This window comes from Heptranchias perlo, unplaced genomic scaffold (assembly GCF_035084215.1).
Source record: "Heptranchias perlo isolate sHepPer1 unplaced genomic scaffold, sHepPer1.hap1 HAP1_SCAFFOLD_44, whole genome shotgun sequence".
NCBI lineage: Eukaryota > Metazoa > Chordata > Chondrichthyes > Hexanchiformes > Hexanchidae > Heptranchias > Heptranchias perlo.
The window spans coordinates 228003-247767 of record NW_027139453.1 but is presented as its reverse complement, the minus strand read 5'-3'; positions in this window follow the sequence as shown (position 1 = coordinate 247767).

The window sequence follows — 19765 nt, the reverse complement described above, 5'->3', positions numbered from 1 at the left end:
GAATGTTGTGAGGGTTCCTGCCTCCACAACCCTTTCAGGCAGTGAGTTCCAGACTCCAACCACCCTCTGGGTGAAAAAAGTTCTTTCTCAAATCCCCTCTAAACCTCCCGCCTTTTACCTTGAAACTATGTCCCCTTGTTATAGAACCCTCAACGAAGGGAAAAAGCTCCTTAGTATCCATCCTATCTGTGCCCCTCATAATTTTGTACACCTCAATCATGTCCCCCCTCAGCCTCCTCTGCTCCAAGGAAAACAAACCCAATCTTCCCAGTCTCTCTTCATAGCTGAAGCGCCCCAGCCCTGGTAACATCCTGGTGAATCTCCTCTGCACCCTCTCCAAAGCGATCACATCCTTCCTGTAGTGTGGCGACCAGAACTGCACACAGTACTCCAGCTGTGGCCTAACCAGTGTTTTATACAGCTCCATCATAACCTCCTTGCTCTTATATTCTATGCCTCGGCTAATAAAGGCAAGTATCCCATATGCCTTCTTTACCACCTTATCCACCTGTTCCGCCGCCTTCAGGGATCTGTGAACTTGCACACCAAGATCCCTCTGACCCTCTGTCTTGCCTAGGGTCCTCCCATTCATTGTGTATTCCCTTGCCTTGAGAGAAACTCAGTCGGGAGAGAGAGAGAGAAACACTGGGGAGGAGAGAGATAAACACTGGGGGGAGAGAGAGAGAGAAACACTGGGGGAGAGAGAGAAACACTGGGGGGAGAGAGAGAGAAACACTGCGGAGGAGAGAGAGAAACACTGGGGGGAGAGAGAGAGAAATACTGGGGGGAGAGAGAGAAACACTGGGGGGAGAGAGAGAGAGAAAAACACTGGGGAGAGAGAGAGAAACAATGGGGGGAGAGAGAGAGAAACATTGGTGGAGAGAGAGAGAAACACTGGGGGGTGAGAGAGAGAAACACTGGGGGAGAGAGAGAAAAACTGGGGAGAGAGAGCGAGAAACATTGTGTGGAGAGAGAGGGAGAGAAACTCAGTCGGGAGAGAGAGAGAGAAACACTGGGGAGGAGAGAGAGAAACACTGGTCTGAGAGAGAGAGAGAGAAACACTGGGGGAGTGCGAGAAACACTTGGGGGAGAGAGAGAAACACTGGGGAGGAGGGCGAGAAACACTGGGGTGAGAGAGAGAGAAACACTTGTGGAGAGAGACAAACACTGGGGGGAGAGAGAGAGATAGAGAGAGAAACATTGGGGGGAGAGAGAGAGCTGAGAGAGAGAAACTCAGTGGGGAGAGAGAGAGAGAGAAACACTGGGGAGGAGAGAGAGAAACACTGGGGGGGGGAGAGTGAGATAAAAACACTGGGGGAGAGAGAGAAACACTGGGGGGAGAGAGAGAGAAACACTGCGGAGGAGAGAGAGAAACACTGGGGGGAGAGAGAGAGAAATACTGGGGGGAGAGAGAGAAACACTGGGTGGAGAGAGAGAGAGAAAAACGCTGGGGGGAGAGAGAGACAAACACTGGGGGGAGAGAGAGAGAAAAGCTGGTGGGGAGAGAGAGAGCGAGAAACATTGTGTGGAGAGAGAGAGAGAAACTCAGTCGGGAGAGAGATAGAGAAATATTGGGGAGGAGAGAGAGAAACACTGGTCTGAGAGAGAGAGAGAGAAACACGGGGGGAGAGCGAACAACACTTGGGGGAGAGAGAGAAACACTGGGGAGAAGGGCGAGAAACACTGGGGGGAGAGGGAGAGAAACACTGGTGGAGAGAGACAAACACTGGGGGGAGAGAGAGAGAAACACTGGGGGGAGAGAGAGAACCACTGGGGGAGAGAGATAGAGAAAAACACTGGGGGGAGAGACAGAGAGAGAAACACTGGGGGGAGAGAGAGAAAAGCACTGGGGGGAGAGAGAGAGAGAGAAACACTGGGTGAGAGTGATAGAGAAACACTGGGGGGAGAGAGAGAAACACTGAGGGGAGAGAAAGAATAACACTGGGGGGAGAGTGGGATAAACACTGGGGTGTGAGAGAGAGAAAACCTGGGGGGTAGAGAGTGAGAAACACTGGGGGGAGAGAGAGAGAGAAACAGTGGGTGGAGAGAGGGTGAAACAATGGGGGGAGACAGAGAAACACTGGGGGGAGAGAGAGAGAAACACTGGGGGGAGAGAGAGAGAAAAACTGGGGGGGGAGAGAAAGAGAGACAGTGGGGGGAGAGAGAGAGAAACACTGCGGGGAGAGAAATAGAAACACTGGGTGAGAGAGAGAGAAACACTGGGGGGAGAGAATGAGAGAGAGAAACAATGGGGGGAGGGAGAGAGAAAAACACCGGGGGGAGAGAGAGAGAGATAAACACTGGGGGGGGGGGGAGAGACAGAAACACTGTGGGGAGAGAGAGAAACACTGGGAGAGAGATAGAGTAAAACACTGGGGGGAGAGAGAGAGAGAGAAACACTGGGGGGAGAGAGAGAAAAGCACTGGGGGGAGAGAGAGAGAGAGAAACACTGGGTGAGAGTGATAGAGAAACACTGGGGGGAGAGAGAGAGCTGAGAGAGAGAAACGCAGTGGGGAGACAGAGAGAGAGAAACACTGGGGAGGAGAGAGAGAAACACTGGGGGGAGAGAGAGAGAGAGAAACACTGGGGGAGAGAGAGAAACACTGGGGGGAGAGTGAGAGAAACACTGCGCAGGAGAGAGAGAAAGACTGGGGGGAGAGAGAAAGAAATACTGGCGGAGAGAGAGAGAAAAACTGGGGAGAGAGGGTGAAACAATGGGGGGAGAGAGAGAAACACTGGGGGGAGAGAGAGAGAAACACTGGGTGAGAGAGAGAGAAACACTGGGGGGAGAGAGAGAGAAACACTGGGTGAGAGAGAGAGAAACACTGGGGGGAGAGAGAGAGAGAGAGAAACAATGGGAGGAGAGAGAGAGAAACAGTGGGTGGAGAGAGGGTGAAACAATGGGGGGAGAGAGAGAAACACTGGGTGAGAGAGAGAGAAACACTGGGGGGAGAGAGAGAGAAACACTGGGTGAGAGAGAGAGAAACACTGGGGGGAGAGAGAGAGAGAGAGAAACAATGGGAGGAGAGAGAGAGAAAAACACCGGGGGGACAGAGAGAGAGATAAACACTGGGGGGGTTGGGGGTGGAGAGACAGAAACACTGTGGGGAGAGTGAGAGATTCAATGGGAGGAGAGAGAGAAACACTGCGAGAGAGAGAGAGAGAAACACTGGTGGAGAGAGAGAAACACTGGACAAAGAGAGAGATATGCACGGGGGTGGAGAGAGATGAACACTGGGGGGAGAGAGCTGAGTGAGAGAAACTCAGTGGGGAGAGAGAGAGAGAGAAACACTGGGTATGAGAGAGAGAAACTCTGGGGGGAAAGACACAGAGAGAAATACTGGGGGAGAGAGAGAAACACTGGGGGGAGAGAGAGAGAAACACTGCGGAGGAGAGAGAGAAACATTGGTGGGAGAGAGAGAGAAATACTGGGGAGAGAGAGAGAAACACTGGGGGGAGAGAGGGAGAGAAAAACACTGGGGGGAGAGAGAGAGAAACACTGGGGGGAGAGAGAGGGAAGCACTGGTGGAGAGAGAGAGAAACACTGGGGGGTGAGAGAGAGAAACACTGGGGGAGAGAGAGAGAAAAACTGGGGAGAGAGAGAGAGAGAGCGTGAAACATTGTGTGGAGAGAGAGAGAGAGTCATAGAGTCATAGAGTCATACAGCACGGATAGAGGCCGTTCGGCACATCGTGTCCGCGCCGGCCATCAGCCCTGTCTACTCTAATCCCATATTCCAGCATTTGGTCCGTAGCCTTGTATGCTATGGCATTTCAAGTGCTCATCCAAATGCTTCTTGAATGTTGTGAGGGTTCCTGCCTCCACAACCCTTTCAGGCAGTGAGTTCCAGACTCCAACCACCCTCTGGGTGAAAAAGTTCTTTCTCAAATCCCAACCAAACCTCCCGCCTTTTACCTTGAATCTATGTCCCCTTGTTATAGAACCCTCAACGAAGGGAAAAAGCTCCTTAGTATCCATCCTATCTGTGCCCCTCATAATTTTGTACACCTCAATCATGTCCCCCCTCAGCCTCCTCTGCTCCAAGGAAAACAAACCCAATCTTCCCAGTCTCTCTTCATAGCTGAAGCGCTCCAGCCCTGGTAACATCCTGGTGAATCTCCTCTGCACCCTCTCCAAAGCGATCACATCCTTCCTGTAGTGTGGCGACCAGAACTGCACACAGTACTCCAGCTGTGGCCTAACCAGTGTTTTATACAGCTCCATCATAACCTCCTTGCTCTTATATTCTATGCCTCGGCTAATAAAGGCAAGTATCCCATATGCCTTCTTTACCACCTTATCTACCTGTTCCGCCGCCTTCAGGGATCTGTGAACTTGCACACCAAGATCCCTCTGACCCTCTGTCTTGCCTAGGGTCCTCCCATTCATTGTGTATTCCCTTGCCTTGAGAGAAACTCAGTCGGGAGAGAGAGAGAGAAACACTGGGGAGGAGAGAGATAAACACTGGGGGGAGAGAGAGAGAGAAACACTGGGGGAGAGAGAGAAACACTGGGGGGAGAGAGAGAGAAACACTGCGGAGGAGAGAGAGAAACACTGGGGGGAGAGAGAGAGAAATACTGGGGGGAGAGAGAGAAACACTGGGGGGAGAGAGAGAGAGAAAAACACTGGGGAGAGAGAGAGAAACAATGGGGGGAGAGAGAGAGAAACATTGGTGGAGAGAGAGAGAAACACTGGGGGGTGAGGGAGAGAAACACTGGGGGAGAGAGAGAAAAACTGGGGAGAGAGAGAGCGAGAAACATTGTGTGGAGAGAGAGGGAGAGAAACTCAGTCGGGAGAGAGAGAGAGAAACACTGGGGAGGAGAGAGAGAAACACTGGTCTGAGAGAGAGAGAGAGAAACACTGGGGGAGTGCGAGAAACACTTGGGGGAGAGAGAGAAACACTGGGGAGGAGGGCGAGAAACACTGCGGGGAGAGGGAGAGAAACACTGGTGGAGAGAGACAAACACTGGGGGGAGAGAGAGAGAAACACTGGGGGGAGAGAGAGAACCACTGGGGGAGAGAGATAGAGAAAAACACTGGGGGGAGAGACAGAGAGAGAAACACTGGGGGGAGAGAGAGAAAAGCACTGGGGGGAGAGAGAGAGAGAGAAACACTGGGTGAGAGTGATAGAGAAACACTGGGGGGAGAGAGAGAAACACTGAGGGGAGAGAAAGAATAACACTGGGGGGAGAGTGGGATAAACACTGGGGGGTGAGAGAGAGAAAACCTGGGGGGTAGAGAGTGAGAAACACTGGGGGGAGAGAGAGAGACAAACAGTGGGTGGAGAGAGGGTGAAACAATGGGGGGAGACAGGGAAACAGTGGGGGGAGAGAGAGAGAAACACTGGGGGGAGAGAGAGGGAAGCACTGGTGGAGAGAGAGAGAAACACTGGGGGGTGAGAGAGAGAAACACTGGGGGAGAGAGAGAGAAAAACTGGGGAGAGAGAGAGAGAGAGCGTGAAACATTGTGTGGAGAGAGAGAGAGAGTCATAGAGTCATAGAGTCATAGAGTCATACAGCACGGATAGAGGCCGTTCGGCACATCGTGTCCGCGCCGGCCATCAGCCCTGTCTCCTCTAATCCCATTTTCCAGCATTTGGTCCGTAGCCTTGTATGCTATGGCATTTCAAGTGCTCATCCAAATGCTTCTTGAATGTTGTGAGGGTTCCTGCCTCCACAACCCTTTCAGGCAGTGAGTTCCAGACTCCAACCACCCTCTGGGTGAAAAAGTTCTTTCTCAAATCCCAACCAAACCTCCCGCCTTTTACCTTGAATCTATGTCCCCTTGTTATAGAACCCTCAACGAAGGGAAAAAGCTCCTTAGTATCCATCCTATCTGTGCCCCTCATAATTTTGTACACCTCAATCATGTCCCCCCTCAGCCTCCTCTGCTCCAAGGAAAACAAACCCAATCTTCCCAGTCTCTCTTCATAGCTGAAGCGCTCCAGCCCTGGTAACATCCTGGTGAATCTCCTCTGCACCCTCTCCAAAGCGATCACATCCTTCCTGTAGTGTGGCGACCAGAACTGCACACAGTACTCCAGCTGTGGCCTAACCAGTGTTTTATACAGCTCCATCATAACCTCCTTGCTCTTATATTCTATGCCTCGGCTAATAAAGGCAAGTATCCCATATGCCTTCTTTACCACCTTATCTACCTGTTCCGCCGCCTTCAGGGATCTGTGAACTTGCACACCAAGATCCCTCTGACCCTCTGTCTTGCCTAGGGTCCTCCCATTCATTGTGTATTCCCTTGCCTTGAGAGAAACTCAGTCGGGAGAGAGAGAGAGAAACACTGGGGAGGAGAGAGATAAACACTGGGGGGAGAGAGAGAGAGAAACACTGGGGGAGAGAGAGAAACACTGGGGGGAGAGAGAGAGAAACACTGCGGAGGAGAGAGAGAAACACTGGGGGGAGAGAGAGAGAAATACTGGGGGGAGAGAGAGAAACACTGGGGGGAGAGAGAGAGAGAAAAACACTGGGGAGAGAGAGAGAAACAATGGGGGGAGAGAGAGAGAAACATTGGTGGAGAGAGAGAGAAACACTGGGGGGTGAGGGAGAGAAACACTGGGGGAGAGAGAGAAAAACTGGGGAGAGAGAGAGCGAGAAACATTGTGTGGAGAGAGAGGGAGAGAAACTCAGTCGGGAGAGAGAGAGAGAAACACTGGGGAGGAGAGAGAGAAACACTGGTCTGAGAGAGAGAGAGAGAAACACTGGGGGAGTGCGAGAAACACTTGGGGGAGAGAGAGAAACACTGGGGAGGAGGGCGAGAAACACTGCGGGGAGAGGGAGAGAAACACTGGTGGAGAGAGACAAACACTGGGGGGAGAGAGAGAGAAACACTGGGGGGAGAGAGAGAACCACTGGGGGAGAGAGATAGAGAAAAACACTGGGGGGAGAGACAGAGAGAGAAACACTGGGGGGAGAGAGAGAAAAGCACTGGGGGGAGAGAGAGAGAGAGAAACACTGGGTGAGAGTGATAGAGAAACACTGGGGGGAGAGAGAGAAACACTGAGGGGAGAGAAAGAATAACACTGGGGGGAGAGTGGGATAAACACTGGGGGGTGAGAGAGAGAAAACCTGGGGGGTAGAGAGTGAGAAACACTGGGGGGAGAGAGAGAGACAAACAGTGGGTGGAGAGAGGGTGAAACAATGGGGGGAGACAGGGAAACAGTGGGGGGAGAGAGAGAGAAACACTGGGGGGAGAGAGAGGGAAGCACTGGTGGAGAGAGAGAGAAACACTGGGGGGTGAGAGAGAGAAACACTGGGGGAGAGAGAGAGAAAAACTGGGGAGGGAGAGAGAGCGTGAAACATTGTGTGGAGAGAGAGAGAGAGTCATAGAGTCATAGAGTCATACAGCACGGATAGAGGCCGTTCGGCACATCGTGTCCGCGCCGGCCATCAGCCCTGTCTACTCTAATCCCATATTCCAGCATTTGGTCCGTAGCCTTGTATGCTATGGCATTTCAAGTGCTCATCCAAATGCTTCTTGAATGTTGTGAGGGTTCCTGCCTCCACAACCCTTTCAGGCAGTGAGTTCCAGACTCCAACCACCCTCTGGGTGAAAAAGTTCTTTCTCAAATCCCAAGCAAACCTCCCGCCTTTTACCTTGAATCTATGTCCCCTTGTTATAGAACCCTCAACGAAGGGAAAAAGCTCCTTAGTATCCATCCTATCTGTGCCCCTCATAATTTTGTACACCTCAATCATGTCCCCCCTCAGCCTCCTCTGATCCAAGGAAAACAAACCCAATCTTCCCAGTCTCTCTTCATAGCTGAAGCGCTCCAGCCCTGGTAACATCCTGGTGAATCTCCTCTGCACCCTCTCCAAAGCGATCACATCCTTCCTGTAGTGTGGCGACCAGAACTGCACACAGTACTCCAGCTGTGGCCTAACCAGTGTTTTATACAGCTCCATCATAACCTCCTTGCTCTTATATTCTATGCCTCGGCTAATAAAGGCAAGTATCCCATATGCCTTCTTTACCACCTTATCTACCTGTTCCGCCGCCTTCAGGGATCTGTGAACTTGCACACCAAGATCCCTCGGACCCTCTGTCTTGCCTAGGGTCCTCCCATTCATTGTGTATTCCCTTGCCTTGAGAGAAACTCAGTCGGGAGAGAGAGAGAGAAACACTGGGGAGGAGAGAGATAAACACTGGGGGGAGAGAGAGAGAGAAACACTGGGGGAGAGAGAGAAACACTGGGGGGAGAGAGAGAGAAACACTGCGGAGGAGAGAGAGAAACACTGGGGGGAGAGAGAGAGAAATACTGGGGGGAGAGAGAGAAACACTGGGGGGAGAGAGAGAGAGAAAAACACTGGGGAGAGAGAGAAACAATGGGGGGAGAGAGAGAGAAACATTGGTGGAGAGAGAGAGAAACACTGGGGGGTGAGGGAGAGAAACACTGGGGGAGAGAGAGAAAAACTGGGGAGAGAGAGAGCGAGAAACATTGTGTGGAGAGAGAGGGAGAGAAACTCAGTCGGGAGAGAGAGAGAGAAACACTGGGGAGGAGAGAGAGAAACACTGGTCTGAGAGAGAGAGAGAGAAACACTGGGGGAGTGCGAGAAACACTTGGGGGAGAGAGAGAAACACTGGGGAGGAGGGCGAGAAACACTGCGGGGAGAGGGAGAGAAACACTGGTGGAGAGAGACAAACACTGGGGGGAGAGAGAGAGAAACACTGGGGGGAGAGAGAGAACCACTGGGGGAGAGAGATAGAGAAAAACACTGGGGGGAGAGACAGAGAGAGAAACACTGGGGGGAGAGAGAGAAAAGCACTGGGGGGGGAGAGAGAGAGAGAAACACTGGGTGAGAGTGATAGAGAAACACTGGGGGGAGAGAGAGAAACACTGAGGGGAGAGAAAGAATAACACTGGGGGGAGAGTGGGATAAACACTGGGGGGTGAGAGAGAGAAAACCTGGGGGGTAGAGAGTGAGAAACACTGGGGGGAGAGAGAGAGACAAACAGTGGGTGGAGAGAGGGTGAAACAATGGGGGGAGACAGGGAAACAGTGGGGGGAGAGAGAGAGAAACACTGGGGGGAGAGAGAGAGAAAAACTGGGGGGGGGAGAGAAAGAGAGACAGTTGGGGGAGAGAGAGAGAAACACTGCGGGGAGAGAAATAGAAACACTGGGTGAGAGAGAGAGAAACACTGGGGGGAGAGAATGAGAGAGAGAAACAATGGGGGGAGGGAGAGAGAAAAACACCGGGGGGAGAGAGAGAGAGATAAACACTGGGGGGGGGGGAGAGACAGAAACACTGTGGGGAGAGAGAGAAACACTGGGAGAGAGATAGAGTAAAACACTGGGGGGAGAGAGAGAGAGAGAAACACTGGGGGGAGAGAGAGAAAAGCACTGGGGGGAGAGAGAGAGAGAGAAACACTGGGTGAGAGTGATAGAGAAACACTGGGGGGAGAGAGAGAGCTGAGAGAGAGAAACGCAGTGGGGAGACAGAGAGAGAGAAACACTGGGGAGGAGAGAGAGAAACACTGGGGGGAGAGAGAGAGAGAGAAACACTGGGGGAGAGAGAGAAACACTGGGGGGAGAGTGAGAGAAACACTGCGCAGGAGAGAGAGAAAGACTGGGGGGAGAGAGAAAGAAATACTGGCGGAGAGAGAGAGAAAAACTGGGGAGAGAGAGAGAAACACTGGGGGGAGAGAGAGAGAGAAACAGTGGGTGGAGAGAGGGTGAAACAATGGGGGGAGAGAGAGAAACACTGGGGGGAGAGAGAGAGAAACACTGGGTGAGAGAGAGAGAAACACTGGGGGGAGAGAGAGAGAGAAACAATGGGAGGAGAGAGAGAGAAAAACACCGGGGGGAGAGAGAGAGAGATAAACACTGGGGGGGGGGGAGAGACAGAAACACTGTGGGGAGAGTGAGAGATTCAATGGGAGGAGAGAGAGAAACACTGCGAGAGAGAGAGAGAGAAACACTGGTGGAGAGAGAGAAACACTGGACAAAGAGAGAGAGATGCACGGGGGTGGAGAGAGATGAACACTGGGGGGAGAGAGCTGAGTGAGAGAAACTCAGTGGGGAGAGAGAGAGAGAGAAACACTGGGTATGAGAGAGAGAAACTCTGGGGGGAAAGACACAGAGAGAAATACTGGGGGAGAGAGAGAAACACTGGGGGGAGAGAGAGAGAAACACTGCGGAGGAGAGAGAGAAACATTGGGGGGAGAGAGAGAGAAATACTGGGGAGAGAGAGAGAAACACTGGGGGGAGAGAGGGAGAGAAAAACACTGGGGGGAGAGAGAGAGAAACACTGGGGGGAGAGAGAGGGAAGCACTGGTGGAGAGAGAGAGAAACACTGGGGGGTGAGAGAGAGAAACACTGGGGGAGAGAGAGAGAAAAACTGGGGAGAGAGAGAGAGCATGAAACATTGTGTGGAGAGAGAGAGAGAGTCATAGAGTCATAGAGTCATACAGCACGGATAGAGGCCGTTCGGCACATCGTGTCCGCGCCGGCCATCAGCCCTGTCTACTCTAATCCCATATTCCAGCATTTGGTCCGTAGCCTTGTATGCTATGGCATTTCAAGTGCTCATCCAAATGCTTCTTGAATGTTGTGAGGGTTCCTGCCTCCACAACCCTTTCAGGCAGTGAGTTCCAGACTCCAACCACCCTCTGGGTGAAAAGGTTCTTTCTCAAATCCCCTCTAAACCTCCCGCCTTTTACCTTGAAACTATGTCCCCTTGTTATAGAACCCTCAACGAAGGGAAAAAGCTCCTTAGTATCCATCCTATCTGTGCCCCTCATAATTTTGTACACCTCAATCATGTCCCCCCTCAGCCTCCTCTGCTCCAAGGAAAACAAACCCAATCTTCCCAGTCTCTCTTCATAGCTGAAGCGCTCCAGCCCTGGTAACATCCTGGTGAATCTCCTCTGCACCCTCTCCAAAGCGATCACATCCTTCCTGTAGTGTGGCGACCAGAACTGCACACAGTACTCCAGCTGTGGCCTAACCAGTGTTTTATACAGCTCCATCATAACCTCCTTGCTCTTATATTCTATGCCTCGGCTAATAAAGGCAAGTATCCCATATGCCTTCTTTACCACCTTATCTACCTGTTCCGCCGCCTTCAGGGATCTGTGAACTTGCACACCAAGATCCCTCTGACCCTCTGTCTTGCCTAGGGTCCTCCCATTCATTGTGTATTCCCTTGCCTTGAGAGAAACTCAGTCGGGAGAGAGAGAGAGAAACACTGGGGAGGAGAGAGATAAACACTGGGGGAGAGAGAGAGAGAGAGAAACACTGGGGGAGAGAGAGAAACACTGGGGGGGAGAGAGAGAGAAACACTGCGGAGGAGAGAGAGAAACACTGGGGGGAGAGAGAGAGAAATACTGGGGGGAGAGAGAGAAACACTGGGGGGCGAGAGAGAGAGAAAAACACTGGGGAGAGAGAGAGAAACAATGGGGGGAGAGAGAGAGAAACATTGGTGGAGAGAGAGAAACACTGGGGGGTGAGAGAGAGAAACACTGGGGGAGAGAGAGAAAAACTGGGGAGAGAGAGAGCGAGAAACATTGTGTGGAGAGAGAGGGAGAGAAACTCAGTCGGGAGAGAGAGAGAGAAACACTGGGGAGGAGAGAGAGAAACACTGGTCTGAGAGAGAGAGAGAGAAACACTGGGGGAGTGCGAGAAACACTTGGGGGAGAGAGAGAAACACTGGGGAGGAGGGCGAGAAACACTGGGGTGAGAGAGAGAGAAACACTTGTGGAGAGAGACAAACACTGGGGGGAGAGAGAGAGAGAGAGAAAGAAACATTGGGGGGAGAGAGAGAGCTGAGAGAGAGAAACTCAGTGGGGAGAGAGAGAGAGAGAAACACTGGGGAGGAGAGAGACAAACACTGCGGGGGGAGAGTGAGATAAAAACACTGGGGGAGAGAGAGAAACACTGGGGGGGGAGAGAGAGAAACACTGCGGAGGAGAGAGAGAAACACTGGGGGGAGAGAGAGAGAAATACTGGGGGGAGAGAGAGAAACACTGGGTGGAGAGAGAGAGAGAAAAACGCTGGGGGGAGAGAGAGACAAACACTGGGGGGAGAGAGAGAGAAAAGCTGGTGGAGAGAGAGAGAGCGAGAAACATTGTGTGGAGAGAGAGAGAGAAACTCAGTCGGGAGAGAGATAGAGAAACATTGGGGAGGAGAGAGAGAAACACTGGGGGGAGAGAGAGAGAGAGAAACACGGGGGGAGAGCGAACAACACTTAGGGGAGAGAGAAAAATACTGGGGAGAAGGGCGAGAAACACTGGGGGGAGAGGGAGAGAAACACTGGTGGAGAGAGACAAACACTGGGGGGAGAGAGAGAGAAACACTGGGGGGAGAGAGAGAACCACTGGGGGAGAGAGACAGAGAAAATCACTGGGGGGAGAGACAGAGAGAGAAACACTGGGGGGAGAGAGATAAAAGCACTGGGGGGAGAGAGAGAGAGAGAAACACTGGGTGAGAGTGATAGAGAAACACTGGGGGGAGAGAGAGAAACACTGAGGGGAGAGAAAGAATAACACTGGGGGGAGAGTGGGATAAACACTGGGGGGTGAGAGAGAGAAAACCTGGGGGGTAGAGAGTGATAAACACTGGGGGGAGAGAGAGAGAGAAACAGTGGGTGGAGAGAGGGTGAAACAATGGGGGGAGACAGAGAAACACTGGGGGGAGAGGGAGAGAAACACTGGGGGGAGAGAGAGAGAAAACTAGGGGGGGAGAGAAAGAGAGACAGTTGGGGGAGAGAGAGAGAAACACTGCGGGGAGAGAAATGGAAACACTGGGTGAGAGAGAGAGAAACACTGGGGGGAGAGAATGAGATAGAGAAACAATGGGGGGACGGAGAGAGAAAAACACCGGGGGGAGAGAGAGAGAGATAAACACTGGGGCGGAGGGGGGGGAGAGACAGAAACACTGTGGGGAGAGAGAGAAACACTGGGAGAGAGATAGAGTAAAACACTGGGGGGAGAGAGAGAGAGAGAAACACTGGGGGGAGAGAGAGAAAAGCACTGGGGGGAGAGAGAGAGAGAGAAACACTGGGTGAGAGTGATAGAGAAACACTGGGGGGAGAGAGAGAGCTGAGAGAGAGAAACGCAGTGGGGAGACAGAGAGAGAGAAACACTGGGGAGGAGAGAGAGAAACACTGGGGGGAGAGAGAGAGAGAGAAACACTGGGGGAGAGAGAGAAACACTGGGGGGAGAGTGAGAGAAACACTGCGCAGGAGAGAGAGAAAGACTGGGGGGAGAGAGAAAGAAATACTGGCGGAGAGAGAGAGAAAAACTGGGGAGAGAGAGAGAAACACTGGGGGGAGAGAGAGAGAGAAACAGTGGGTGGAGAGAGGGTGAAACAATGGGGGGAGAGAGAGAAACACTGGGGGGAGAGAGAGAGAAACACTGGGTGAGAGAGAGAGAAACACTGGGGGGAGAGAGAGAGAGAGAGAAACAATGGGGGGAGAGAGAGAGAAAAACACCGGGGGGAGAGAGAGAGAGATAAACACTGGGGGGGGGGGAGAGACAGAAACACTGTGGGGAGAGTGAGAGATTCAATGGGAGGAGAGAGAGAAACACTGCGAGAGAGAGAGAGAGAAACACTGGTGGAGAGAGAGAAACACTGGACAAAGAGAGAGAGATGCACGGGGGTGGAGAGAGATGAACACTGGGGGGAGAGAGCTGAGTGAGAGAAACTCAGTGGGGAGAGAGAGAGAGAGAAACTCTGGGTATGAGAGAGAGAAACTCTGGGGGGAAAGAGACAGAGAGAAATACTGGGGGAGAGAGAGAAACACTGGGGGGAGAGAGAGAGAAACACTGCGGAGGAAAGAGAGAAACATTGGGGGGAGAGAGAGAGAAATACTGGGGAGAGAGAGAGAAACACTGGGGGGAGAGAGGGAGAGAAAAACACTGGGGGGAGAGAGAGAGAAACACTGGGGGGAGAGAGAGGGAAGCACTGGTGGAGAGAGAGAGAAACACTGGGGGGTGAGAGAGAGAAACACTGGGGGGGAGAGAGAGAAAAACTGGGGAGAGAGAGAGAGAGAGCGTGAAACATTGTGTGGAGAGAGAGAGAGAGTCATAGAGTCATAGAGTCATACAGCACGGATAGAGGCCGTTCGGCACATCGTGTCCGCGCCGGCCATCAGCCCTGTCTACGCTAATCCCATATTCCAGCTTTTGGTCCGTAGCCGTGTATGCTATGGCATTTCAAGTGCTCATCCAAATGCTTCTTGAATGTTGTGAGGGTTCCTGCCTCCACAACCCTTTCAGGCAGTGAGTTCCAGACTCCAACCACCCTCTGGGTGAAAAAGTTCTTTCTCAAATCCCCTCTAAACCTCCCGCCTTTTACCTTGAAACTATGTCCCCTTGTTATAGAACCCTCAACGAAGGGAAAAAGCTCCTTAGTATCCATCCTATCTGTGCCCCTCATAATTTTGTACACCTCAATCATGTCCCCCCTCAGCCTCCTCTGCTCCAAGGAAAACAAACCCAATCTTCCCAGTCTCTCTTCATAGCTGAAGCGCTCCAGCCCTGGTAACATCCTGGTGAATCTCCTCTGCACCCTCTCCAAAGCGATCACATCCTTCCTGTAGTGTGGCGACCAGAACTGCACACAGTACTCCAGCTGTGGCCTAACCAGTGTTTTATACAGCTCCATCATAACCTCCTTGCTCTTATATTCTATGCCTCGGCTAATAAAGGCAAGTATCCCATATGCCTTCTTTACCACCTTATCTACCTGTTCCGCCGCCTTCAGGGATCTGTGAACTTGCACACCAAGATCCCTCTGACCCTCTGTCTTGCCTAGGGTCCTCCCATTCATTGTGTATTCCCTTGCCTTGAGAGAAACTCAGTCGGGAGAGAGAGAGAGAAACACTGGGGAGGAGAGAGATAAACACTGGGGGGAGAGAGAGAGAGAGAAACACTGGGGGAGATAGAAAAACACTGGGGGGAGAGAGAGAGAAACACTGCGGAGGAGAGAGAGAAACACTGGGGGGAGAGAGAGAGAAATACTGGGGGGAGAGAGAGAAACACTGGGGGGAGAGAGAGAGAGAAAAACACTGGGGAGAGAGAGAGAAACAATGGGGGGAGAGAGAGAGAAACATTGGTGGAGAGAGAGAGAAACACTGGGGGGTGAGAGAGAGAAACACTGGGGGAGAGAGAGAAAAACTGGGGAGAGAGAGAGCGAGAAACATTGTGTGGAGAGAGAGGGAGAGAAACTCAGTCGAGAGAGAGAGAAAGAAACACTGGGGAGGAGAGAGAGAAACACTGGTCTGAGAGAGAGAGAAACACTGGGGGAGTGCGAGAAACACTTGCGGGAGAGAGAGAAACACTGGGGAGGAGGGCGAGAAACACTGGGGTGAGAGAGAGAGAAACACTTGTGGAGAGAGACAAACACTGGGGGGAGAGAGAGAGAGAGAGAGAAACATTGGGGGGAGAGAGAGAGCTGAGAGAGGGAAACTCAGTGGGGAGAGAGAGAGAGAGAAACACTGGGGAGGAGAGAGACAAACACTGGGGGGGGAGAGTGAGATAAAAACACTGGGGGAGAGAGAGAAATACTGCGGAGGAAAGAGAGAAACATTGGGGGGAGAGAGAGAGAAATACTGGGGAGAGAGAGAGAAACACTGGGGGGAGAGAGGGAGAGAAAAACACTGGGGGAGAGAGAGAGAAACACTGGGGGGAGAGAGAGGGAAGCACTGGTGGAGAGAGAGAGAAACACTGGCGGGTGAGAGAGAGAAACACTGGGGGGGAGAGAGAGAAAAACTGGGGAGAGAGAGAGAGAGAGCGTGAAACATTGTGTGGAGAGAGAGAGAGAGTCATAGAGTCATAGAGTCATACAGCACGGATAGAGGCCGTTCGGCACATCGTGTCCGCGCCGGCCATCAGCCCTGTCTACGCTAATCCCATATTCCAGCTTTTGGTCCGTAGCCGTGTATGCTATGGCATTTCAAGTGCTCATCCAAATGCTTCTTGAATGTTGTGAGGGTTCCTGCCTCCACAACCCTTTCAGGCAGTGAGTTCCAGACTCCAACCACCCTCTGGGTGAAAAAGTTCTTTCTCAAATCCCCTCTAAACCTCCCGCCTTTTACCTTGAAACTATGTCCCCTTGTTATAGAACCCTCAACGAAGGGAAAAAGCTCCTTAGTATCCATCCTATCTGTGCCCCTCATAATTTTGTACACCTCAATCATGTCCCCCCTCAGCCTCCTCTGCTCCAAGGAAAACAAACCCAATCTTCCCAGTCTCTCTTCATAGCTGAAGCGCTCCAGCCCTGGTAACATCCTGGTGAATCTCCTCTGCACCCTCTCCAAAGCGATCACATCCTTCCTGTAGTGTGGCGACCAGAACTGCACACAGTACTCCAGCTGTGGCCTAACCAGTGTTTTATACAGCTCCATCATAACCTCCTTGCTCTTATATTCTATGCCTCGGCTAATAAAGGCAAGTATCCCATATGCCTTCTTTACCACCTTATCTACCTGTTCCGCCGCCTTCAGGGATCTGTGAACTTGCACACCAAGATCCCTCTGACCCTCTGTCTTGCCTAGGGTCCTCCCATTCATTGTGTATTCCCTTGCCTTGAGAGAAACTCAGTCGGGAGAGAGAGAGAGAAACACTGGGGAGGAGAGAGATAAACACTGGGGGGAGAGAGAGAGAGAGAAACACTGGGGGAGATAGAAAAACACTGGGGGGAGAGAGAGAGAAACACTGCGGAGGAGAGAGAGAAACACTGGGGGGAGAGAGAGAGAAATACTGGGGGGAGAGAGAGAAACACTGGGGGAGAGAGAGAGAGAAAAACACTGGGGAGAGAGAGAGAAACAATGGGGGGAGAGAGAGAGAAACATTGGTGGAGAGAGAGAGAAACACTGGGGGGTGAGAGAGAGAAACACTGGGGGAGAGAGAGAAAAACTGGGGAGAGAGAGAGCGAGAAACATTGTGTGGAGAGAGAGGGAGAGAAACTCAGTCGAGAGAGAGAGAAAGAAACACTGGGGAGGAGAGAGAGAAACACTGGTCTGAGAGAGAGAGAAACACTGGGGGAGTGCGAGAAACACTTGCGGGAGAGAGAGAAACACTGGGGAGGAGGGCGAGAAACACTGGGGTGAGAGAGAGAGAAACACTTGTGGAGAGAGACAAACACTGGGGGGAGAGAGAGAGAGAGAGAGAAACATTGGGGGGAGAGAGAGAGCTGAGAGAGGGAAACTCAGTGGGGAGAGAGAGAGAGAGAAACACTGGGGAGGAGAGAGACAAACACTGGGGGGGGAGAGTGAGATAAAAACACTGGGGGAGAGAGAGAAACACTGGGGGGAGAGAGAGAGAAACACTGCGGAGGAGAGAGAGAAACACTGGGGGGAGAGAGAGAGAAATACTGGGGGGAGAGAGAGAAACACTGGGTGGAGAGAGAGAGAAATACTGGGTGGAGAGAGAGGGAAGCACTGGTGGAGAGAGAGAGAAACACTGGGGGGTGAGAGAGAGAAACACTGGGGGAGAGAGAGAGAAAAACTGGGGAGAGAGATAGAGAGAGCGTGAAACATTGTGTGGAGAGAGAGAGAGATTCATAGAGTCATAGAGTCATACAGCACGGATAGAGGCCGTTCGGCACATCGTGTCCGCGCCGGCCATGAGCCCTGTCTACTCTAATCCCATATTCCAGCATTTGGTCCGTAGCCTTGTATGCTATGGCATTTCAAGTGCTCATCCAAATGCTTCTTGAATGTTGTGAGGGTTCCTGCCTCCACAACCCTTTCAGGCAGTGAGTTCCAGACTCCAACCACCCTCTGGGTGAAAAAGTTCTTTCTCAAATCCCCTCTAAACCTCCCGCCTTTTACCTTGAAACTATGTCCCCTTGTTATAGAACCCTCAACGAATGGAAAAAGCTCCTTAGTATCCATCCTATCTGTGCCCCTCATAATTTTGTACACCTCAATCATGTCCCCCCTCAGCCTCCTCTGCTCCAAGGAAAACAAACCCAATCTTCCCAGTCACTCTTCATAGCTGAAGCGCTCCAGCCCTGGTAACATCCTGGTGAATCTCCTCTGCACCCTCTCCAAAGCGATCACATCCTTCCTGTAGTGTGGCGACCAGAACTGCACACAGTACTCCAGCTGTGGCATAACCAGTGTTTTATACAGCTCCATCATAACCTCCTTGCTCTTATATTCTATGCCTCGGCTAATAAAGGCAAGTATCCCATATGCCTTCTTTACCACCTTATCTACCTGTTCCGCCGCCTTCAGGGATCTGTGAACTTGCACACCAAGATCCCTCTGACCCTCTGTCTTGCCTAGGGTCCTCCCATTCATTGTGTATTCCCTTGCCTTGAGAGAAACTCAGTCGGGAGAGAGAGAGAGAAACACTGGGGAGGAGAGAGATAAACACTGGGGGGAGAGAGAGAGAGAGAAACACTGGGGGAGATAGAGAAACACTGGGGGGAGAGAGAGAGAAACACTGCGGAGGAGAGAGAGAAACACTGGGGGGAGAGAGAGAGAAATACTGGGGGGAGAGAGAGAAACACTGGGGGGAGAGAGAGAGAGAAAAACACTGGGGAGACAGAGAGAAACAATGGGGGGAGAGAGAGAGAAACATTGGTGGAGAGAGAGAGAAACACTGGGGGGTGAGAGAGAGAAACACTGGGGGAGAGAGAGAAAAATTGGAGAGAGAGAGAGCGAGAAACATTGTGTGGAGAGAGAGGGAGAGAAACTCAGTCGGGAGAGAGAGAGAGAAACACTGGGGAGGAGAGAGAGAAACACTGGTCTGAGAGAGAGAGAGAGAAACACTGGGGAAGTGCGAGAAACACTTGGGGGAGAGAGAGAAACACTGGGGAGGAGGGCGAGAAACACTGGGGTGAGAGAGAGAGAAACACTTGTGGAGAGAGACAAACACTGGGGGGAGAGAGAGAGAGAGAGAAACATTGGGGGGAGAGAGAGAGCTGAGAGAGAGAAATTCAGTGGGGAGAGAGAGAGAGAGAAACACTGGGGAGGAGAGAGACAAACACTGGGGGGGGAGAGTGAGATAAAAACACTGGGGGAGAGAGAGAAACACTGGGGGGAGAGAGAGAGAAACACTGCGGAGGAGAGAGAGAAACACTGGGGGGAGAGAGAGAGAAATACTGGGGGGAGAGAGAGAAACACTGGGTGGAGAGAGAGAGAGAAAAACGCTGGGGGGAGAGAGAGACAAACACTGGGGGGAGAGAGAGAGAAAAGCTGGTGGAGAGAGAGAGAGCGAGAAACATTGTGTGGAGAGAGAGAGAGAAACTCAGTCGGGAGAGAGATAGAGAAACATTGGGGAGGAGAGAGAGAAACACTGGGGGGAGAGAGAGAGAGAGAAACACGGGGGGAGAGCGAACAACACTTGGGGGAGAGAGAGAAACACTGGGGAGAAGGGCGAGAAACACTGGGGTAGAGGGAGAGAAACACTGGTGGAGAGAGACAAACACTGGGGGGAGAGAGAGAGAAACACTGGGGGGAGAGAGAGAACCACTGGGGGAGAGAGATAGAGAAAAACACTGGGGGGAGAGATAGAGAGAGAAACACTGGGGGGAGAGAGAGAAAAGCACTGGGGGGAGAGAGAGAGAGAGAAACACTGGGTGAGAGTGATAGAGAAACACTGGGGGGAGAGAGAGAAACACTGAGGGGAGAGAAAGAATAACACTGGGGGAGAGTGGGATAAACACTGGGGGATGAGAGAGAGAAAACCTGGGGGTTAGAGAGTGATAAACACTGGGGGGAGAGAGAGAGAGAAACAGTGGGTGGAGAGAGGGTGAAACAATGGGGGGAGACAGAGAAACACTGGGGGGAGAGAGAGAGAA